Source organism: Manihot esculenta, chromosome 10, assembly GCF_001659605.2.
Source record: "Manihot esculenta cultivar AM560-2 chromosome 10, M.esculenta_v8, whole genome shotgun sequence".
Taxonomy (NCBI): Eukaryota; Viridiplantae; Streptophyta; class Magnoliopsida; order Malpighiales; family Euphorbiaceae; genus Manihot; species Manihot esculenta.
This window is the reverse complement of record NC_035170.2, coordinates 20,865,459-20,890,803: the sequence shown is the minus strand read 5'-3', so window position 1 is coordinate 20,890,803 and position 25,345 is coordinate 20,865,459. Positions and strand designations below refer to the sequence as shown.

At 43.5% G+C, this 25,345-nt stretch overlaps 1 pseudogene; it reads right to left on the bottom strand.

Annotated features, from left to right (window-relative positions):
• The window catches only part of LOC110624219, a 28,172-nt pseudogene extending 7,411 nt beyond the window's left edge, over positions 1–20,761 (bottom strand).
• Positions 20,762–25,345: the final 4,584 nt, after the last annotated feature.

The window sequence follows — 25,345 nt, the reverse complement described above, 5'->3', positions numbered from 1 at the left end:
CGAGGTTTTATTTCTATACTTGTTTGTGATGTAGGAAATTGTAAGCTCAGTGCTCGTTTGTGAGGACAAAGGGGAATAAAGCCCGATCTACTATGCGAGCCAAGTCTTAAAAGGGGGCAAAATTAAACTATCCTCCTCTTGAGAAATTGGCATTTACATTCCTGATGTCTGCCACAAAGCTATGTCCATACTTTGAGTCACACACCATAAAAGTCAGAATAGATTATCCTTTGGGAAAGATTTTACTTTTACATAGGTCAAAGCTATCAGGGTGGTTGTCTACCTGGGCAGTAATATTGTCAACTTTCAATATTAGGTATGTTTTAAGAAAAGCCATGAAAGCCCAGGTAGTAGCCTCTCCAGCGCATTCTAAAGAGCCAGTTGCACAAAGGCAAGCCTCTACAGAGCTTCCAGCGCAATCTGAAGCCAATCCTGCGCACAAAGCTTATCAAAAGGTACGTTTTCACATTCCACCTCCTTTTTCAAAGAGATTTGAAAGAACACAAAAAGAAAAGGAAGAAAAGGAGATCCTTGAGACTTTCAGAAAGGTGAAAATCAACATACCTCTGCTAGATGCTGTCAAGCAGATTTCCAGGCACGCAAAATTTCTGAAAGAACTTTGCACCAGTAGAAGAAAGCTTGTTGAGAGAGAGAAAGCAAGTGTAGGTGAAGTTACTGCTATGATTAAAAGAGAGCTCCCTACTAAATGCAAAGATAAAGGTATGTTTGCTATTTCTTGCAAGATAGGGAATGTTGGAATTAAGAAAGCTATGTGTGATCTTGGTGCATCCATAAATGTTATGCCTCTTTCGATCTGTAAATCTTTGAATGCATGTGCAATGAAAGACACAAGAGTTGTGATTCAATTAGCTGATAGATCTGTGGTATATCCCATAGGTATTCTAGAAGATGTGTTAGTTCAAGTAGATGAACTTGTCTTTCGTGCAAATTTTTATGTGATTGATACTAAGGAAGATAGTTGCAATACTAGTTCTGATATCCTTCTTGGATGTCCTTTCTTGAGTACTGCTAGGACTAAGATTGATGTGCATGATGATACTTTGACTATGGAGTTTGAAGGGGAAGTCATTAAATTCAATGTCTATGATACTATGAAATATCCACATGATATGTTGATAGAGCATAAATTAGCCCATATTATCATGATATTCTTGATGTCTATTTACATCTTTTCTACCTAATTTTGTGGTTTTAATCATGTTTTGCAGATATTAGGTGAAAAGGGACATTCAAGAGAAAATGCTCTTAAAAACGCTCAAAAGTGCAAAATCTGGAAAAGCCACCTTCGGCAGCATCTTCGGCGGCCGAAAGCCCAGTCCAGAGACGAAACTGCCCCACCTTCGGCAGCACCTTCGGCCGCCGAACATTGGCTCCAGAGACGAAAGTCGGCCTCCTTCGGCCACCGAACCCCAACCTTCGGCCCCCGAACCTTCATACCAAAACCGAGAGTCCAGCCTCCGAAACTCAATTTAGGCAGCCGAAAATGCGTTCTAATGCATTCTTTCCTTGTTCAAGAAGCCATATCCTAAGTTGCCATATTTGAGGAGCCAAATAAGGAAAATATCTTGAGATCCAAATCTTCAAGATTCACATTCAATTATTGGATCTCAAAGATCAAGCTTATTAAGGAAGCCAAATCCAAAGATCACATGTTTCCCACTTCATTCAAGTTTCCAAAGAAGGCTCCACCTTCCTCATTAGTGCATGGGCAATTTCTTAGACTTAATGTACAGCATCTTGAGGATTTTGGGCAGCTATGAAAAGACCAAAGTGCCTCCACTTGCCTTCTAACACATGTGACTCGTTTTTGCCTTCACTCATGCACAAACAAGGCACATGCAACACCAAGGACACTTTGGACAGCCTCTAAAACTCTCCTGGACTTCCATGAAACCCTAGGCAGCTCCTCAAGACATATTTAAAGGCTTCAAGAAGACAAGAAGACAGATTTGGATCACCTCTTCTCTCCTAATTTCGGCAGCCTCTCCAAGGCTCTCTCTCCACCTTAGTTCTTCATCTTTTGCTTTCTTTTCTTTTATTTTCTGTTTGGTTCAGCCATGAGTGGCTGAAACCTTCTCTCTAGTTGAAGTTTGGTTGAAACTAAGGTTGTTTAATGGGTTGTGAGATCTGAACAAAAACTTTTGTCTTTGATTTTATTCAATATTCATGCAATTGATGCTTAATTCTAAGATTGCTTTGTTGTTTTGATCAAATTGGCCACTTGACTCTTAATTGCAAAGTTAATTGATTGTTGGATTAGGATATTTGTTAGTCCGTAATTGCTGGAAATATTCTGTCCATAGAACACTTGGTGTAAAAATCCAAGGAATTGCATGATCTAACATCATCTCATGCGTTTGAGTAGTTAGGGTTTGGATCTTTCTTGTTCTTCATGCAATTGGCAATTGTTTTGATGCCTATGGCCCAAGGATGTTCCTTGGCAATTTGTTGATTAGTAATTGGTTAGAGGACGTTCCCTAATCAGTTTGTTCATAAGGAAAGACATGGTGGTGAGAAGCGTCTTCCACCCCCATAACCAACCTATTGAATCAATCAAGATAACCATGTTTCAATGATCAACCCAAACAACCAAAGTGTATCCATATCTTCAACTAGACTTTTCTCATATTGATTTCCTCTTTTATTTTAATTACTTTCTATTTTAATTGCTTTCAATAGTTGTTAATCAAATCATCTTAAAACCCCCCTTTTTACTTTTCTTGCACTTGTTTCTATTTCTCTTGATTACTTGCTTTCACTTGTATTTTCAATTAGTCTTATTGGTCTTGATTGAGATAAATAAATAGGTAATCAATTCTCTGTGGATACGATCTTTCACCACTATCTGCAGTTGTAAATTGTAGGTAACCAAGAAAGTTATTTTTGACCAGCTTGGACAACCGCTCTTGTCAAAAATTGGCGCCGTTGCCGGGGAGTTGATATCACTTGTTTATTTTCTTTCATGACCAGATCTGAACGCAGGGACACACTACCCTTTGATCCAGAAATTGAACGCACTCTCAGAAGACTTGGAAAGCAAGCCGTAGAGCAATCTGCCCAACATTCGGCCGCCGAACCCAACCCATCTTCGGCCGCCGAAAGTTCTTCACTCCAGCAACCGAATTCTGCACCAATGGCAGAACTTCAAGCACCAGTTGCTGCCCATGATGGACATGCTGTCCAAGGCCAAATGGTTCAAGAAAATCCAGCAATTAGGCCCCAAGAACAAAGAGAAAGGACCATGGGAGAATTGGCAACTCCTGTAGGTGATTATGCCTCACTTTGCATCACCTACCCACCTCTGACAGTTCCCTTTGAACTGAAGACAGGTTTGATAAATATTCTCCCTAAGTTTAGAGGTAGAGAAAATGAAAATCCACACAAGCACTTAAAAGCATTCAATATAATCTGTTCATCTATGAAATCTCAAGGTATCTCTGAAGACCAAATTAAATTGAGAGCCTTCCTCTTTTCATTGGATGACTTTGCTAAAGATTGGTTATTTTACTTGCCACCTGGATCTATTACTTCTTGGGATGATATGGTTAGAACCTTTTTGAACAAATACTTCCCAACTCATAAATCAATTGGCATAATAAGAGAAATTACAAGCATAAAGCAAAAAGCATCTGAGGACCTATATGATTATTGGGAAAGGTTTGAAAGACTTTGCACAGAATGCCCTCAACATGACATGTCAGACAAGGCCCTTATACAATTCTTCTATGGAGGATTATCTCCCTCAGAGAGAAAATTCATTTATGTAACCTGTGGAGGCTCCATTGAAGACAAAAAACCTAGACAAATGAGAGAATTAATCTCCACTCTTGCAGCCTCATCTAGGCAATATGGAGAAGAGAGGCAACTACAAAGGGCCAATGAGGTAAATTTTTCTACTATGTCTGAACTAACATCTGTTATAAAAAATGCTGTGGTGGATGTGGTACAACAGATTCAAGCACCCCAGCCACCTAGGCCATGTGGGATTTGTTTATGTGTGGGACACCCAACTGATCAATGTCCCACACTCCAAGAAGACCATCATCAAGCCAACGCCATTGGGAGGTACAACAACCAGCCTAGATATGATCCATACTCCAACACCTATAATGCAGGTTGGAGAGACCATCCCAATTTCAGCTATGGAAAGGGCAACACTTATCAGAATCACCAAGGTTACCAAAGAAGCCAAGTCCAACCAGCACCTCCAATGGACAATAACACTATGAATGAGGTAGTGAAGACCTTGCAAATGATACAACAACAGATGGGACAAATGGCCACCTCCATAAACAGATTGGAAGCTCAAGGAAAGTTGCCATCCCAGACTGAGGCAAATCCCAAACAAAATGTAAGTTCCATTACTTTGAGAAGTGGGAAAGAGCTTCAAGATGCAAGATTTGAGGAGGAAAAGCAAGTTGAACCAAAGCATGCATCATCTGAGACACCCTCTGCACAACATCCAAGGCAATCTGAAGCCCCTTCGTCGCATTCTGCACCACCTCCTGCGCAAAGAGCTGACCCGAAGGTAAGTTTTCACATCCCACCTCCTTTTCCAAAAAGATTTGAAAGAACTCAAAAAGAAAAAGAAGAAAGGAGATCCTTGAGACCTTCAAAAAAGTGGAGATCAACATACCACTGCTAGATGCTGTCAAGCAGATTCCAAGGTACGCAAAATTTCTGAAATAGTTGTGCACCAACAGAAGAAAGCTAGCTGAAAGAGAGAAAGTAAGTGTAGGTGAGGTAGTTACTGCTGTTATTAAAAGAGAACTCCCTACTAAATGCAAGGACAAAGGTATGTTTGCTATCTCTTGCAAAATTGGGAATGTTGGTATCAAGAAAGCCATGTGTGATCTTGGTGCATCTATCAATGTCATGCCTCTCTCCATCTATAAATCTCTCAATGCATGTGCACTAAAAGAAACAAGAGTTGTGATACAATTGGCTGATAGATCTGTGGTATACCCCATAGGTGTTCTAGAAGATGTGTTAGTCCAAGTAGATGAACTTGTCTTTCCTGCTGATTTTTATGTGATTGATACTAAGGAAGATAGTTGCAATACTAGTTCTGATATTCTTCTTGGACGTCCTTTCTTGAGTACTGCTAGAACTAAAATTGATGTGCATGATGATACTCTTACCATGGAGTTTGAAGGGGAAGTAATCAAGTACAATGTTTATGATGCTATGAAATATCCTCATGATACATCCCTTGTTTATGGTCTTGATATTATTGATTGTTTGAGCCAAGATGTGTTTAATGAAAATCAAGACTCTGTTTTAGATGATCTTTGCAGGATTGAAAACCTGAAACTGAAAGAGACAATCTGCAGCATTCAGCAAGTTGAGATCGAATAGAAAGAAGACATTCGGCCGCCGAACATAGCCCACTTTCGGCCGCCGAACCCTACTGCTCCACAGACACCAGATTTTGTTGCACCACTTTTGCAACACATTGCGCAAAAAGAAGATATCCTTCGGCCGCCGAACATCCTTCGGCCGCCGAACATCTTTCGGCGGCCGAACCCCACCGATTTGTAGAAGCCGAATCCATCGCCACAGCTCATTCCGCAAACTGAAGAAATTCGGCTGCCGAACTCAGACACTTTTCGGCCGCCGAACCTCTCCCAGCAGCCTTCATCACAAGCAAGCTCCTCTGAAACTCCTCTGCAACAACCTTCTGATCTGAAGCCTCTCCCAGACTATCTGAAATACATGTACTTGGGAGCCAACAAGACACTTCCAGTCATAGTGTCCAATGAATTGAACCAACATGAAGAAGCAAGCCTCTTAAAGGTACTACAGAAACATAAGGGAGCCATAGGATGGACCATTGATGACATAAAAGGTATCTCTCCTTCCACATGCATGCATAGAATTCACATGGAGGATGAATGCAAACCTGTCAGAGATGCTCAAAGGAGATTGAATCCACCCATGATGGAAGTGGTAAAGAAAGAAATAGTCAAACTCCTTGATGCAGGCATCATATACCCAATCTCTGATAGCAAATGGGTGAGCCCTGTACATGTAGTTCCAAAGAAAACTGGAATTACCATTGTTCCAAATGCTGAAGGAGAACTTGTACCCACTAGAGTTCAAAATGGATGGAGAGTATGCATGGACTATAGAAAGCTCAATACTGCAACAAGGAAGGACCACTTCCCACTGCCTTTCATTGATCAGATGCTAGAAAGGCTTGCAGGTAAATCTCACTATTGTTGTCTTGATGGTTATTCAGGTTTTTACCAAATTCCAGTTGCTCCAGAAGACCAAGAGAAGACTACCTTCACTTTTCCTTTTGGCACTTTTGCCTTTAGAAGAATGCCATTTGGACTATGCAATGCACCTGCCACTTTTCAGCGATGCATGATGAGCATATTTTCTGACTATGTGGGTAAGACAATTGAGGTATTTATGGATGACTTCACAGTTCATGGAAATTCTTTTGATGAATGCCTTACCAATTTAGAAAAGATCTTGCAAAGATGCATTGAGACTAACCTTGTGCTTAATTATGAAAAATGTCATTTTATGGTTAATCAAGGTATGGTCTTAGGACATGTTGTTTCAACTAAGGGCATTGAAGTGGACAAAGCTAAGGTGGATACCATCAAAAATCTGCCTTACCCCACAAACATTAAGGACATCCGTTCCTTCCTTGGACATGCAGGATTCTACAGAAGATTCATCAAAGACTTCTCAAAAATTACTTTGCCATTATGCAGATTGCTCCAACAAGATGTAACATTTGATTTTGATGCAGATTGCAAAAAGGCGTTTGATTTGATTAAAGAGTTGCTTGTGACTGCCCCAATTATTCAAGGGCCTGATTGGAACCTGCCATTTGAAATCATGTGTGATACAAGCAATTATGCAGTAGGAGCAATCTTGGGGCAACGTGTGGGAAACTCTCCCCATGTCATTCACTATGCCTCTCGCACATTGGATTTTGCACAAAGCAACTACACAACAACTGAAAAAGAACTCTTGGCAGTTGTATTTGCTTTGGAAAAGTTTAGACCATATCTTTTGGGAACCAAAGTCATTGTCTATTCTGACCATGCAGCCTTACGATATTTGATCAAGAAAAAAGAAGCAAAACCAAGGCTCATTAGGTGGATTCTACTTCTACAAGAATTTAATCTTGAGATAAGAGACAAGAAAGGCAAAGAAAACCTTGTGGCAGACCACCTCAGCCGACTTCCCTCCAGCTCTGCACCATGCCCAGTCAAAGAAGAGTTCCCAGACGAACATCTGTTCGTCACTCATTCTGCCTAGAGGATCATGCCAAGCACACCACACCCCAGGGAAGTACTCAGTTTCTTTTGTTCTCTTCTCTCTTCTTCTCTTTTTCTTTCTTTCACATTGAGGACAATGCATAATTTAAGTGTGGGGGTGCATATAGCTTCTTTCTTCTTCTTCTCTCTTTTCCTTCTTCCTCTCCCCTTCTCTTCTGCGATTTCTCATGCTTTCAGATTGCAAAATTTTTTTTCTTTTTTCCTTCCAGTTTTAAATTTCTTTTAAGTTAATTAGCCACAGTTAAATTTTAATTTGTTTATGCTTTCAATAAAACACACACAACCACAACCTTCTTCTTCTTTTTGTTTTGCTCAACTCAAACTGATGAACTATGTTGGATAAGTCTTTCTTTCCATGACCCCATTGATGTGATAACTATTTAAACTTATGTTGAATCAATTGCAGTGAGTTGTATTCATGTTTGAGAATTGCCTTTTGAATTGAATCTTTGAATTTGCCATGGTGAAAAATGTATTGATGACCCTCAATTGATTGAGAATAAATTAAAGTTGTGTGAATGAACTTAATATGACTTGATTTAGCAATTGGTGTTGATTTGCCCAAATCATTGAGAGAAAGAAAATTCAGCAAAGGCATAGACCTCAAAAGCACAAAAATAAGAGCTACTAGCCACTTGGATAGGTGACCAACTGAAAAATATAAACTATGACATCAAAAATAGGTTGGTGACCTTTCCAAGCAAGATCTAAAGTGCAAAAGCCTTAATAAAAGTACTTCAAGATAAGGGCAAGTCAATCCAAAAGCTAGAAAAAGTCTTAACATAATGTGCATGTCTCTCTTGAGGAAAACAAATCCTAGCCATGGTAAGCAAAGAGAAACAAGGAAAGAGGTAAGTAATCTTCATGCATATATTCTTCACTGCAATGCTTCAAAATAAGTGTCTAGAGTATGAGTTTAAGTGGTAACAAGGATCTAGAGCAAAGAGAACTTATTTGACTATGTTTATTTGCTTGAGGACAAGCAAAAGCTTAAGTGTGGGGGTATTTGATAGAGCATAAATTAGCCCATATTATCATGATATTCTTGATGTCTATTTACATCTTTTCTACCTAATTTTGTGGTTTTAATCATGTTTTGCAGATATTAGGTGAAAAGGGACATTCAAGAGAAAATGCTCTTAAAAACGCTCAAAAGTGCAAAATCTAGAAAAGCCACCTTCGGCAGCATCTTCGGCGGCCGAAAGCCCAGTCCAGAGACGAAACTGCCCCACCTTCGGCCGCCGAACATTGGCTCCAGAGACGAAAGTCGGCCTCCTTCGGCCGCCGAACCCCAACCTTTGGCCCCCGAACCTTCAGACCAGAACCGAGAGTCCAGCCTCCGAAACTCAATTTAGGCAGCCGAAAATGCGCTCTAATGCATTCTTTCCTTGTTCAAGAAGCCATATCCCAAGTTGCCATATTTGAGGAGCCAAATAAGGGAAATATCTTGAGATCCAAATCTTCAAGATTCACATTCAATTATTGGATCTCAAAGATCAAGCTTATTAAGGAAGCCAAATCCAAAGATCACATGTTTCCCACTTCATTCAAGTTTCCAAAGAAGGCTCCACCTTCCTCATTAGTGCATGGGCAATCTCTTGGACTTAATGTACAGCATCTTGAGGATTTTGGGCAGCTATGAAAAGACCAAAGTGCCCCCACTTGCCTTCTAACACATGTGACTCGTTTTTGCCTTCACTCATGCACAAACAAGGCACATGCAACACCAAGGACACTTTGGACAGCCTCTAAAACTCTCCTGGACTTCCATGAAACCCTAGGCAGCTCCTCAAGACATATTTAAAGGCTTCAAGAAGACAAGAAGACAGATTTGGATCCACCTCTTCTCTCCTAATTTCGGCAGCCTCTCTAACGCTCTCTCTCCACCTTAGTTCTTCATCTTTTGCTTTCTTTTCTTTTATTTTCTGTTTGGTTCAGCCATGAGTGGCTAAAACCTTCTCTCTAGTTGAAGTTTGGTTGAAACTAAGGTTGTTTAATGGGTTGTGAGATCTGAACAGAAACTTTTGTCTTTGATTTTATTCAATATTCATGCAATTGATGCTTAATTCTATGATTGCTTTGTTGTTTTGATCAAATTGGCCACTTGACTCTTAATTGCAAAGTTAATTGATTGTTGGATTAGGATATTTGTTAGTCCGTAATTGCTAGAAATATTCTGTCCATAGAACACTTGGTGTAAAAATCCAAGGAATTGCATGATCTAACATCATCTCATGCGTTTGAGTAGTTAGGGTTTGGATCTTTCTTGTTCTTCATGCAATTGGCAATTGTTTTGATGCCTATGGCCCAAGAACGTTCCTTGGCAATTTGATGATTAGTAATTGGTTAGAGGACATTCCCTAATCAGTTTGTTCATAAGGAAAGACATGGTGGTGACAAGCGTCTTCCACCCCCATAACCAACCTATTGAATCAATCAAGATAACCATGTTTCAATGATCAATCCAAACAAACAAAGTGGATCCATATCTTCAACTAGACTTTTCTCATATTGATTTCCTCTTTTATTTTAATTACTTGCTGTTTTAATTGCTTTCAATAGTTGTTAATCAAATCATCTTAAAACTCCCCTTTTTACTTTTCTTGCACTTGTTTCTATTTCTCTTGATTACTTGCTTTCACTTGTGTTTTCAATTAGTCTTATTGGTCTTGATTGAGATAAATAAATAGGTAATCAATTCTCTGTGGATACGATCCTTCACCACTATCTGCAGTTGTAAATTGTAGGTTCTGTAACGACCGAAAATCGGACCGCTACCGGCGCTAGGATCCAGGTCGGCTTAAGGCCGCCGAGACCCGTAGCAAGCCTGACATACAACCTGTAAACCTGTTTAATCCCATACATGATCAAGAACATACATAAAAATTTGAACTTTTCTTTACATTCATTCATTCACCAAACTCAACCTGTGCATGCACTATACATAACATGGTTATAAACATTTAACTCCTCTGTGGAGTCCCAACAGTGCCCTAATGGGGTGACATTTATATATATAGAGTTTGGTTACAAAAGCATCATAAAACGTAGATCATGTTTACAAAAGAGATTACTATACAAACTCGGTCAAGCACAACTTCTAAACCTCAATCTCATAATCAACATATACATGACATAACTATTCATAACTTTTACATCATTATACAATTTATCATGTCCACATTCTATCTATTACAACTCAAGACTTCATTCACCTTGACTTCTCTGTCTAGCCTGTACCTGTAACCCTGGGGGATTAGGGAAAAGGGGTGAGCTACTAGAGCCCAATGAGCAGAATAATAAAACATTTAAATCATATGCTATAATGGAATGCAACATGTCACAGACAAATCACATCACGGATGGTATTGTCACCAAGAGTCCTCTACATTCCAAAGTGCCGGGACGTAGAATGGGTCAACCGGTCTTTCTCTTAACATAACATAACATAACATAACATAGCATTCCAATGTGCCAGGGACGTAGAATGGGTATAACCTGGACTTTCTCTTACATCGTGCCAGGGACGTAGAATGGGTACAACCTGGACTTCCGTACTATACCGTATCATATCACATCGCATCATATCGAGGACTAAGGATCATCCAATAACCATCCACATCATCATCAAAATTATGCAATGCAACATATTCGTGAATTCTAATGCAACAACCTAAATCATCACATGGCATTCATGATGCATGAGCATGCTCAAACTGTATAATTTATTTGCTTTAAAACATAAAGGTTTATTCTACTCACCTCAACTAGCTCTGACAAAGACTGAAGCAGCTGACTCACTGTTAGGGTCCTCGGTTCCTCGGGTCCGAACCTACACAGGTGGACTCAAATGAGGGACCAAACAACTAGAACATAACTCTAAAAATATCCCCCAAAAACCCTCTAAAATACCTCAAAACATCCATGCAAAAACATGCAAATGAAGGCTGAACAGGGCACTTTCGGCGGCAGGTTCGGCGGCCGAAAGTCCATCCAGAGCCGAAAGTCAGGCAGGTTCGGCGGCACCTTCGGCGGCCGAAACTCCCAGATAGAGACGAAACTCATGCATGTTCGGCGGCACTTTCGGCGGCCGAAACTGCCCTCCAGAGACGAAAGTCCTCTTTCGGGGGTAGGCTTCGGCAGCCGAAAGGCTGGCCTCCCAGGCAGGTTCGGTGGCCGAAAGTCCTTCGGCTGCCGAACCTGGTTTCTGCCAAAGGGCAGAAACTTGGTTCCTCATGCACAGTTGCCTCCCAAAACCATCCAAACATGCATTTTTCCTAATCTACAACATACATACTCAAGCATACAAGTTCCTAGGGGCTTCTAACTATCTTAAACCCCATCTACAACACATCAAACAACCACATTGTCCAAAAACATAACATGAACCCATAAACCTAACCATAAGCTAAACATGCATTCTACCCCATAGATCTACTTAAAACTTACTTAAAACATGCCATAAGCTCAAGATCGGCCCTTACCTCTTGAAGATCGAGAGGAGAACGACCCTAGCTCGGAAAATGGGAGAGAGAAAGTTCCTTGAACCTCCAAGCTCCAAAACTTGCTCAAATTCTCAAAACCTTCAAAACAAAGTTGCAACTCATAAAAATCATGAAGAATGGAAGGAAGAAACTCAAGATCGGTGAGGGACGGCGGAGTGCTCACCTTGGCCGAAAATGGGGAGAAAAACTCGCCCGTTTTCGGCTAAGGGACCCCTTTATAGGTGGCTGGCCAGGCCACATTCGGGAGCCGAACGTGCCTCCGCACGCATTCAAGTTCGGCGGCCGAACATGAGGTTCGGCGGCCGAACCTGGACTTCCCTCACTTATGCTTTCGGGGGCCTAAGGCACACCCGAAGCGCATGCATGTTCGGCGGCCGAACTTGAGGTTCGGCGGCCGAACCTGAGTTTTCCTCCAAGGTTGTTTTCATGCAAAAACTCATTTCCTTTTTTACTTAAAATCATGAAATACATTAAAACATTTTATGAAAACATGTTTCTACCCTACTAGAGGCTTCCGACATTCGAGATTCCACCGGACGGTAGAAATTCCGATACCGGAGCCTAGCCGGATATTACATTCTCCCCCCCTTAAGAACATTCATCCCCGAATGTTCCTCAACTAGCACATGCAAAGCAATCAATATAACATACATACATAGCACATAAACACATAGAGATCTAACCTTAAAAGAGATGAGGGTACTGCTGGAGCATAGACTCCCGTGTCTCCCAGGTGCATTCTTCCAAATTGTGGTGGTTCCACAGGACTTTCACCATCGGGATTTCCTTGTTCCTTAGCTTTCTAATCTGGGTGTCTATGATCCGTACTGGCTGTTCAACATAGGTGAGATCCTCTTGGACCTCCACATCAGGCTCACTAAGAACCTTGCCCGGATCTGACACAAACTTCCTCAACATTGAAACATGGAAAACCGGATGGATTCTTTCCATTGAAGCAGGTAAATCCAGCTTGTACGACACATTCCCAATCTTTTGCAAGATTTCAAAGGGTCCGATGTATCGTGGGGCTAGTTTACCTTTCTTCCCAAAGCGAACCACTCGTTTCATAGGAGACACCTTGAGCAATACTAGATCCCCCTCCTGAAACTCTACTTGCCTTCTACGGATGTCTGCATAACTCTTCTGTCTGCTTACAGCAGTCTTGATCCTTTCTCTGATTATGGGTACTACCCTGCTGGTAATCTCTACTAGCTCAGGCCCTGCCAAGGCCTTTTCTCCAACTTCTTCCCAGCAAACAGGTGATCTGCACTTCCTCCCATACAAAGCTTCATATGGAGCCATCCCGATGCTAGCATGATGGCTGTTATTGTAGGCAAACTCCACCAAAGGTAGATGCTGCCTCCAAGAACCGCCAAAGTCCAGCACACACATTCTGAGCATATCCTCTATGGTCTAGATGGTCCTTTCTGATTGTCCGTCCGTCTGTGGATGGAAAGCAGTGCTAAAATCCAACCTGGTACCCATGGCATTCTGTAGACTCCGCCAAAATCTGGAGGTGAACTGAGGCCCTCTATCGGACACTATTGAAACAGGAACCCCATGCAGCCTGACGATCTCATCAACATACACCTGCGCCAACTTGTCCACAGAATAGCCACTCCTGACAGGGATGAAGTGAGCAGATTTGGTGAGTCTGTCCACAATCACCCATATGGAGTCCAATCTGTTGGACGTCGCCGGTAACCCCACTACGAAGTCTATAGCTATATTCTCCCATTTCCACTCTGGAATAGGTAGCGGGTTAAGCATTCCAGCCGGCTTCTGATGTTCCAGCTTCACCCTCTGACACACTTCGCAGGCTGACACAAACTGTGCCACTTCTCTCTTCATAGCTGGCCACCAATAAACTTTCTTCAAATCTTGGTACATTTTGGTGGCTCCAGGGTGAACGTTGTATCTTGCATTATGAGCCTCTCTCATAATGTCTCCCTTTAGCTCTATGTCATCTGGTACACACAAATGACTCCCATAGCGGAGGATCCCCTTGTTGTCGAATCTGAACTCACTATCCTTGCCCGACTGAACAGTCCTGGCAATCTTCACTAACTCTGGGTCCTCATGCTGTTTCTGAGCCACCTGCTCCAGAAACACGGGTGCCACTCTCATCTGAGCAACTAAAGCACCTGTACCAGACAACTCCAACTGAAGACCTTCATCAACGAGCTTGTAAAACTCCTTCACTACTGGCCTCCTCTCTGCCGATATGTGGGATAAACTGCCGAGTGATTTTCGGCTTAAGGCGTCTGCCACAACATTCGCCTTACCCGGATGATACTGAATCTTGCAATCATAGTCACTCAGCAGCTCCACCCATCTTCTCTGTCTCAAGTTTAAATCTCTTTGACTCAGGATGTACTGTAGGCTCTTATGATCTGTGAAGATCTCACATTTAACCCCATAGAGGTAGTGCCTCCACATCTTGAGTGCAAAGATTACTGCTGCCATCGCCAGGTCATGTGTGGGGTAATTCAACTCATGCTTCTTTAGCTGCCTAGAAGCATAAGCAATCACCCTTTTATTTTGCATTAGCACACAACCCAACCCCACTCGAGATGCATCACAGAACACTGTGAAGTCCTCACTGCTAGCTGGCAAAGCTAACACTGGTGTTGAAGTTAACCTCTTCTTAAGCTCTTCAAAACTCTCTTCGCAGTGGTCGGTCCACACAAACTTCTAATTCTTCCTGGTTAACCTGGTCAGAGGAGCTGCAATCTTTGAGAAGTCCTGAACGAACCTCCTGTAGTAACCTGCCAAACCCAAGAAACTCCTGATCTCTGTCACTGAAGTGGGTCTAGGCCAGTTAGCCACAGCTTCTACCTTCTTGGGGTCTACCTCTATTCCATTTTTCGACACCACATGCCCCAAGAATGAAATGCTCCTCAGCTAGAACTCACACTTGGAGAACTTGGCATACAAGCCATGCTCCCTCAAGGTCTGTAGAACCAACCTCAGATGATGGGCATACTCCTCTGCATTCCTGGAATACACCAAGATATCATCTATGAAGACAATAACAAAGTGATCCAGGTACTGGCTAAACACCCTGTTCATGAGATCCATGAATGCTGCAGGGGCGTTGGTTAACCCGAACGGCATTACAAGGAACTCAAAATGCCCATATCTGGTCCTGAAAGCCGTCTTTGGCACATCCTCATCTATGATCCTCAGCTGATGGTACCCGGACCTCAGATCTATTTTGGAGAAACAACCCGCTCCGGCTAGCTGGTCGAATAGATCATCGATCCTTGGCAAAGGGTACTTGTTCTTGGTAGTGACTTTGTTCAACTGCCTGTAGTCGATACAAAGTCTAAGGGATCCATCCTTCTTTCTCACAAATAAGACTGGAGCACCCCAAGGTGAGGTACTCGATCGGATGAAGCCCTTTTCTACCAGCTCTTACAACTGTTCTTTCAATTCTTTCAACTCAACTGGAGCCATCCTGTAGGGAGGGATAGAGATCGGTCGGGTTCCATGCATCAATTCTATCTCGAACTCTATCTCCCTAGCAGGTGGTAAACCTGGCAGCTCGTCTGGGAACACATCTAAGAACTCTCTGACCACTGGCACCGAGGCGGGCTCTCTAACCTGACTGCTAAGCTCTCTCACATGAGCCAAATACCCCTGACATCCCTTCCTAAGCAACCTACGAGCCTGAAGAACTGATATCAGACCTCTAGGTGTACCCCTCCTGTCTCCCCTAAAGACAACCTCTGACCCATCCTAACCTCTGAACCTGACTACCTTGTCTCTGCAGTCCAAGGTAGCTCCATGGGTAGATAACCAGTCCATCCCTAGAATGACGTCAAAATCAGTCAAATCTAGAACCACCAGGTCGGCGGACAAGCATCTTCCCTCAACAAACACTGGGCTGTACTGGCAGACTGACTCTGCCACTGATGGATCACACTTGGGTCCACTGACCCAGAGAGGGCACTCTAATCCAGAGACCATTAATCCTAACCTCTGAACGGCTCTTGGTGCAATAAAAGAATGAGATGCATCAGGGTCCATCAAGGCATACACATCTAAACAACCAATGACTAAGTTACCTGCCACCACGGTGTTAGATGCATCTGCCTCCTGCTGAGTCATCGTGAAGATCCGTGCTGGAGCTGATGGACCTTCACCTCTGAAACCCGCTGAAGAAGAGGCTGACCCTCTCCCTCTGCCTCTGCCACTGGCCTGAGTCGTGGCTGGAGCTGCTGGCTGCGCTACACTACCTGAAGCTGTCTGCTGGGACTATGCCCCAAAAGCTGCCCTAGGACACTCCCGAGCCATGTGTCCCTCTTGTCCGCATCTGAAGCAGGCTGTCGTCCCAACCAGACAAACTCCCTTGTGCGGCTTTCCACACTTCTTGCATACTGCATTATCCGCACCAGAGCTTGAGCCACTCCCTAGTCCCAGACTGGACTTGATCTTGTTCCAGAACTTATTCTTCTTTGGCTTCCTAGTGGTGTTACTCCACCTTTTGCTACCTGAAGCTGCTGCACTCAGAGAAGAAGAGCCTGGGGTCTTAGAACCAGAGGGCTGTGCCACTGACTGTTTAACTGTCCCTTGAATGATGGCACTAGCCTCCATCTTCCGGGCCATATCCACTATGGCATGGAAGCTCTCCCTATCTGCTGACTGGATCAAGGAGGAATATCTGGAGTGGAGTTTCATGATATACCTCCTTGACTTTTTCTGGTCTGAGTCAAGATTTTGCCCTGCAAATGGCAACAGCTCCAAGAATCGGTCTGTGAACTCATCCACACTCATATCATCAGTCTGCCTCAACTGTTCAAACTCTATCATCTTCAATTCCCTTGAGCTATCAGGGAAAGCCCATCCTGCAAACTCATTTGCAAACTCTTCCCAAGACATGCTGTCCATCCTCGGGTTCACATAATTCTTAAACCACTCTCGTTCCTTCTTGCACTTAAGCGTGAACCCAGCCATCTGAATGGCTCTACTGTCATCCGCCCTAATCTCATCTGTAATCACCTTGACCCTTTCAAGATATACAAACGGGTCATCCTCTTTTTCATACTGAGGAGCGCCCAACTTCATGTAGTCGGTCATCTTGACCTTGCTCCCACCAGATGAGCTAGGCTTAGGTACTAGGATTTCTGAAACTGTGGGTTCTGCTGGTGGAGGAGGAGGTGCAGTATCCCCTGGGGCAGGGTTTGCTGTACCTGGATAGGAAGGTGGAGGTGGGTACATGGGGTACTGTGGGTATGGTGGGTAGTAAGATGGGTATGGCATCTGTGTGGGATAAGAGTTAAAGCTATGGTAGTCTGATGTGCCTCCCATCGAATATCCGGGGTTTTGTGAGAAGGGTGGGTAGTAAGGTGGCTGAACAAATCCCGAGGCCTGGGTGCCTCCTTGGGACTCTCCCATTCCCTCTTCCGACATGCTCACTCCTAAACTACCATCCCTCCTCTGGTCCACATCCATCTCATCCCCCATATCCTCTGACACTCCCCCCTGAACTGTTCCCCTCACTGATCTGCTTCTACCCAGATCCAAAGACCTTCTAGGGTCTCTTACTACTCTTTCTCTGCTAGACCTGCTTGACATTGCCCTAGGCAATGCAGGAGGACGGGCGCTCGTGCCCTCATCCTCAGGTGGTACTCCAGTCAATCTTGCTGATCGACGAGTTCCTCTCATCCTGTTTTCTGAAAAACAGCGCACATCACACAAAAACATTAGCATCAAATGGTTCATGTGGAAACAAATGAACCCGCATTACAAATATATCATTCATATCATAGCATTAATGCACATGTATATAATCATGGCATTTCACATCATCACACAAGACAGGACTCCACATCCTATCCTAGTGGACATGACCTTTCCTATTCTGCTTGACCTTCTATAACCTCTATGAGCCCGACACTCTAGGTCCGACCATATGAACCTAGGGCTCTGATACCATTCTGTAACGACCCGAAAATCGGACCACTACCGGCGCTAGGATCCAGGTCGACTTAAGGCCGCCGAGACCCGTAGCAAGCCTGACATACAACCTGTAAACCTGTTTAATCCCATACATGATCAAGAACATACATAAAAATTTGAACTTTTCTTTACATTCATTCATTCACCAAACTCAATCTGTGCATGCACTATACATAACATGGTTATAAACATTTAACTCCTCTGTGGAGTCCCAACAGTGCCCCAATGGGGTGACATTTATATATATAGAGTTTGGTTACAAAAGCATCATAAAACGTAGATCATGTTTACAAAAGGGATTACTATACAAACTCGGTCAAGCACAACTTCTAAACCTCAATCTCATAATCAACATATACATGACATAACTATTCATAACTTTTACATCATTATACAATTTATCATGTCCACATTCTATCTATTACAACTCAAGACTTCATTCACCTTGACTTCTCTGTCTAGCCTGTACCTGCAACCCTGGGGGATTAGGGAAAAGGGGTGAGCTACTAGAGCCCAGTGAGCAGAATAATAAAACATTTAAATCATATGCTATAATGGAATGCAACACGTCACAGACAAATCACATCACGGATGGTATTGTCACCAAGAGTCCTCTACATTCCAAAGTGCCGGGACGTAGAATGGGTCAACCGGTCTTTCTCTTAACATAACATAACATAACATAGCATTCCAATGTGCCAGGGACGTAGAATGGGTACAACCTGGACTTTCTCTTACATCGTGCCAGGGACGTAGAATGGGTACAACCTGGACTTCCGTACTATACCGTATCATATCACATCGCATCATATCGAGGACTAAGGATCATCCAATAACCATCCACATCATCATCAAAATTATACAATGCAACATATTCGTGAATTCTAATGCAACAACCTAAATCATCACATGGCATTCATGATGCATGAGCATGCTCAAACTGTATAATTTATTTGCTTTAAAACATAAAGGTTTATTCTACTCACCTCAACTAGCTCTGACAAAGACTGAAGCAGCTGACTCACTGCTGGGGTCCTCGGTTCCTCGGGTCCGAACCTACACAGGTGGACTCAAATGAGGGACCAAACAACTAGAACATAACTCTAAAAACATCCCCCAAAAACCCTCTAAAACACCTCAAAACATCCATGCAAAAACATGCAAAGGAAGGCTGAACAGGGCACTTTTGGCAGCAGGTTCGGCGGCCGAAAGTCCCTCCAGAGCCGAAAGTCAGGCAGGTTCGGCGGCACCTTCGGCGGCCGAAACTCCCAGACAGAGACGAAACTCATACATGTTCGGCGGCACTTTCGGCGGCCGAAACTGCCCTCCAGAGATGAAAGTCCTCTTTCGGAGGCAGGCTTCGGCAGCCGAAAGGCTGGCCTCCTAGGCAGGTTCGGCGGCCGAAAGTCCTTCGGCTGCCGAACCTGGTTTCTGCCAAAGGGCAGAAACTTGGTTCCTCATGCACAGTTGCCTCCCAAAACCATCCAAACATGCATTTTTCCTAATCTACAACATACATACTCAAGCATACAAGTTCCTAGGGGCTTCTAACTATCTTAAACCCCATCTACAACACATCAAACAACCACATTGTCCAAAAACATAACATGAACCCATAAACCTAACCATAAGCTAAACATGCATTCTACCCTATAGATCTACTTAAAACTTACTTAAAACATGCCATAAGCTCAAGATCGGCCCTTACCTCTTGAAGATCGAGAGGAGAACGACCCTAGCTCGGAAAATGGGAGAGAGAAAGTTCCTTGAACCTCCAAGCTCCAAAACTTACTCAAATGCTCAAAAGCTTCAAAACAAAGTTGCAACTCATAAAAATCATGAAGAATGGAAGGAAGAAACTCAAGATCGGTGAGGGACGGCGGAGAGCTCACCTTGGCCGAAAATGGGGAGAAAAACTCGCCCGTTTTCGGCTAAGGGACCCCTTTATAGGTGGCTGGCCAGGCCACATTCGGGAGCCGAACGTGCCTCCGCAACGCATGCAAGTTCGGCGGCCGAACCTGGACTTCCCTCACTTATGCTTTCGGGGGCCTAAGGCACACTCGAAGCGCATGCATATTCGGCGGCCGAACTTGAGGTTCGGCGGCCGAACCTGAGTTTTCCTCCAAGGTTGTTTTCATGCAAAAACTCATTTCCTTTTTTACTTAAAATCATGAAATACATTAAAACATTTTATGAAAACATGTTTCTACCCTACTAGAGGCTTCCGACATCCGAGATTCCACCGGACGGTAGGAATTCCGATACCGGAGCCTAGCCGGGTATTACAGTAACCAAGAAGGTTATTTTTGACCGGCTTCGACAACCGCTCCTGTCATATGTCCCCTGTTTATGGTCTTGATATTATTGACTGCTTAAGCCAGGAAATATTTGATGAGAATCAAGATTGTATTCTAAATGATGATCTTTGCAGGAATGAGAGCTAGAAAGAGCCAAAACTGAAAGAAACAGTCTGTAGCACCCAACAGGTAGTCTGCAGTCAAGCGCAGAATGAAGGAAAATCCGTTGCACCACTTCAAGAAGGACTTGCGCAAACTGAAGCCATGAACTTTCGGCCACCGAACTCCACCACCTTTCGGCTGTCGAACTCCAGCATCTTTCGGCCACCGAATCTTTCACTTCAGCCCCCATTGCCACCACTTCAGCTTCCACCTCAGGAGTGTTCTGCGCAGAAAGAAAAGGCTGAAACCAGTTCAGCCAGACAACCAACAACCCATGTGCACAAGGAACAACTGGAATTCCAATCGCCCAAAGCAAAGGGGTATGAGAAACACTTTCTGCCAAAGCCACCAGATAAGGCAGAATCTTGTCTGCCCAAACAGAAGCTCTCAATGTGGCAACCTCTTGAATGTGTAGGAAGTAACTTTCCCTTTGATAGGCCCAAGCACACAAAGGACAAAGACAAGAAGAATGCAAAACATGATGTTTGGAAGGAACCATATCTGAAACCATACTATGAAGGATTTGCAGTGCAAGTAGTGAAAGAAATTCCACTACATCAACCATCTCAGTCAACCTAAGTGATCATACCATGCACACCACACCCCAGGAGAGTACTCAGTTTCCTTTATTCTTATATGTTTCTTATACATTGAGGACAATGCATGATTTAGGTGTGGGGGTGCATATCTCTTCTTCTTCTCTTCTTCTTCTTCTTTTCCTTTCAATTCTGCGAATTTACATGGCTCTCAGTTTGCGAAATTTTTTTTCATTTTTCCTTTCAGATTTGTGATTTTGGCTTTACTTTGTTTCAGTTCATGCGATTTTTGCTTTTAGTTTTCCCTTTAGTTTGTTTTCATGCTTTCAATAACACACACACAACCACAACCTTCTTCTTTTTTAATTTGCTCTACTCAAACTGATGAACTATGTTAGATGAGCTTTTCTTTCCATGACCCCATTGATGTGATGTGTAACGACCCCAAAATGGACCGTCACCGGCGCTAGGATTCAGGTCGGCTTAAGGCCGCCAGAACCCGTAGCAAGCCTGCTATACTTTCTGTGTACCTGTAGAACTCATACATGATCATACAATTTCTGTGAAAATAAAAACTCTTTGCTGAACCAAGGCTTAACCTGTGCATGCACTATCTCTGTACTCTGTACTCTGTACTCTGTACTCTGTACTCTGTACTCTGTACTCTGTACTCTGTACTCTGTACTCTGTACTCTGTACTCCTGACTAGAGCTTGCTCTAGATGGGATAACTCATATCTGTTAAGCCTGGTTTTTCACATACAGAAAAACATAGATACATACCAGATCATGTACAACACATACATCACTAAGTCAAGCACATGTCTACCTTTAGACACACAATTATTACATTTCTTTAATATTACATGTCCACTCTAAGCTATTACAAATCTCTTTACTCTTTCCATATTCTGCTGGACTGTCCCTGTACACTGTACACTGAACCTGCAAAACTGGGGTTAAGGGAGTGGGATGAGCTCTATAGCCCAGTGAGTAGAACAGTAAAATATCTCAGGAAAACATGATCTCATGGAATGCATCATAACACAGATAAACCACATCAAGAGTAAACCTGTCACCACATAGTCCCAGTAACTCTGTGCCAGGGCGTAGAATCGAGCACCTGGTCTTCCTGTCATATATGTATATGTGTATATAACACCTCTGTACTTACCATTGCCAGGGCGTAGTCAAAGGCTCCTGGACTTTACTATACCTGCCAGGGCGTAGTCACAGGCTCCTGGTCTTTACTATAAACCTGCCAGGGCGTAGTCAAAGGCTCCTGGACTTGCTATACCTGCCAGGGCGTAGTCAAAGGCTCCTGGACTTCCTGTCGGTGACTATTGGATCATTCAGCATTTACCCACATTAACAACTAACTATGCAATGCAACATATTCGTGGATACTAATGCAATCACCCTATGGCATAATCATGATGCATGAGATATGCTAAAACATTCCATTAGTCAATTAAAAGAGTTAAGTTTAGTTCCACTCACCTCTGGCTACCTGGACTGACTGACTGAGCAGGCTCTGAAAACTCTGGAGCAGTACTCACTGCTGCTCTCTCTGGTTCCTCTGGTCTGTATAGATACAGATAAACTCAAATGAGGGACCAAACTAGCTTATGACCAACTCTATGAAACTTCCCAAGACTCCCTTTAAACTCACTCTAAACCTCTTACAAAGCATGCAAAGGAAAGCTGGACAGAACACTTTCGGCGGCAGGTTCGGCGGCCGAAAGTCTTCTCCAGAGACGAAACTCAAGCACCTTCGGCGGCACCTTCGGCGGCCGAAGGCTCCAAACAGAGCCGAACATGCAAAACTCACGGGGGCAAGCTGTGGCAGCCTAAGCCACCATGCAAGAGGTTCGGCGGCCGAATGAACCTTCGGCTGCCGAACCTGAGTTCATCCAGAACTCAGCCCGACGGCAAACCAAGCTCCTCCTTCCCTTCAACATCTCCAAACATGCATATATCAACTCCTCCACACTCATATACATAAGTATATGTTCACAGGGGTCCAAAACTATCTAATAACCCCAAACAACAAATCAAACATAACACAGAAACATGTATACATGCATAAATCATCAAAATCACTACTTCTCACTTAAACATGCATCTCTCTCCCTTAACTGCCATCAAACCTTAAGCAAACACATAAACAGGTTCCAGAGCATACTTACCTCCTGTAACAAGAAGATGAACACTCTGAACTAAGGAAAACGGACCAACTCTCCTCAAACTCTCAAACTCTCACAAACTTAGCTTTTTTTTGCGTCAAAACATTCTAAACCTTGTGAACTATCAAAACACTCTGCATGAGCTGCTCAAACTCAGCAAATAAACCAGGGGAGACGTGGCCACTCTTCTGGCCAGGACCTGGTGCTAACACCTGTCCAAAATGCTGACTAAGGGATACAAACCTGCTGGCTCAGCAACTCAGCTTCGGCTGCCGAAGCGCATGCAAAACCATGCAACATTCGGGGGCCGAACCTGAATTCGGAAGCCGAACATTGAGCACTTTCGGCGGCCGAACTTACCTTCGGCGGCCGAACTTGGCTCCTCTGCCTTGGGTCATTTCAGCTCAAAAACTTAATCCCATTTGACTTTAATACATTAACACACATCATAACACGTAGTAAAACATAAAGCCTACCCTCCTTTAGCATTCCGACACCCCGGATTCCACCGGACGACAGGAATTCCAATGCCGGATTCTTGCCGGGTATTACATTCTCCCCCCCTTAAAACCATTCGTCCTCGAATGAGTCTAAAACAAACATAAAAAGGAGGAAACTAACCTCAAAACAAATATGGATATTGCTGGAGCATAGACTCTCGCGTCTCCCAGGTGCACTCTTCTAGGTTATGGTGGTTCCATAGAACTTTCACCATCGGAATCCCCTTGTTTCTTAGCTGTCTGATCTGCGTGTCTAGAATCCGCACTGGCTGCTCTATATAGGTGAGATCTGTATGAATCTCCACCTCAGGCTCACTCAGAACCTGATTCGGATCTGACACAAACTGCCGTAGCATAGAAACATGAAATACCGGGTGAATCCTCTCCATAGAAGCAGGCAAATCTAGCTTATACGACACATGTCCGATCCTCTGCAAAATCTCAAAGGGTCCAATGTACCGTGGAGCTAATTTACCCTTCTTCCCAAAACGAACCACTCCTTTCATTGGAGACACTTTCAGCAATACCATATTACCCTCTTGAAACTCTAACTGCTTTCTGCGAATGTCTGCATAACTTTTCTGTCTACTCTGCGCTGTTCTGATTCTCTCTCTGATCACGGGCACTACTCGACTAGTAATCTCTACTAACTCTGGCCCTGCAAGAGCCTTCTCTCCTATCTCTTCCCAACAAACAGGGGATCTGCACTTCCTCCCATACAAAGCTTCATAAGGAGCCATCCCTATGCTAGCATGATGGCTGTTATTGTAGGCAAATTCCACCAAAGGTAGATGCTGCCTCCAAGAACCGCCAAAGTCTAACACACACAGTCGAAGCATATCCTCTATGGTCTGGATGGTCCTCTCTGACTGTCCATCAGTCTGTGGGTGAAAAGCAGTACTAAACTCTAATCTCGTGCCCATCGCACTCTGCAGACTTCGCCAAAATCTAGAAGTAAACTGAGGTCCTCTATCTGAAACTATCGACACTGGAACACCATGTAATCTTACTATTTCATCCAGATAGACCTGTGCCAACTTATCCACAGAATAGTTACTCCGAACTGGAAGAAAATGAGCAGATTTCGTGAGTCTGTCCACAATCACCCATATCGAGTCTATCCTGTTGGACGCTGCTGGTAAACCCACTACAAAATCCATGGCTATATTCTCCCATTTCCACTCTGGAATCGGCAATGGGTTAAGCATTCCTGCTGGTTTCTGATGCTCTAGTTTCACCCTCTGGCACACTTCACAAGCTGTCACAAACTGCGCTACCTCTTTCTTCATGGCTGGCCACCAATAGATCCTTTTCAGATCCTGATACATCTTGGTGGCTCCTGGGTGAACACTATATCTTGCATTATGAGCTTCTCTCATAATGTCTTCCTTCACACTGCCCCTATCTGGTACACAAAGTCGACTCCCATAACGAAGGATCCCTTTGCTATCAAATCGGAACTCTGCACTGTTGCCTGACTGCACAGTCCTGGCAATTTTCATCAACTCAGGGTCCTCATGCTGTCTCTGAGCTATCTGCTCCAGAAACACAGGTGTCACTCTCATCTGTGCTATCAACGCACCTGTACCAGACAACTCTAACTGTAAGCCGTCGTCTAAGAGCTTATAAAGCTCCATCACAACTGGTCTCCACTCTACTGCTATATGGGATAAACTGCCTAGTGACTTCCGGCTGAGGGCGTCTGCCACGACATTCGCCTTACCCGGATGATACTGGATCTTACAATCATAATCACTGAGCAATTCTACCCATCTTCTCTGCCTCAAATTCAGCTCTCTCTGACTCAAGATGTACTGTAAACTCTTGTGATCAGTGAAGATCTCGCATTTAACCCCGTAGAGGTAATGCCGCCA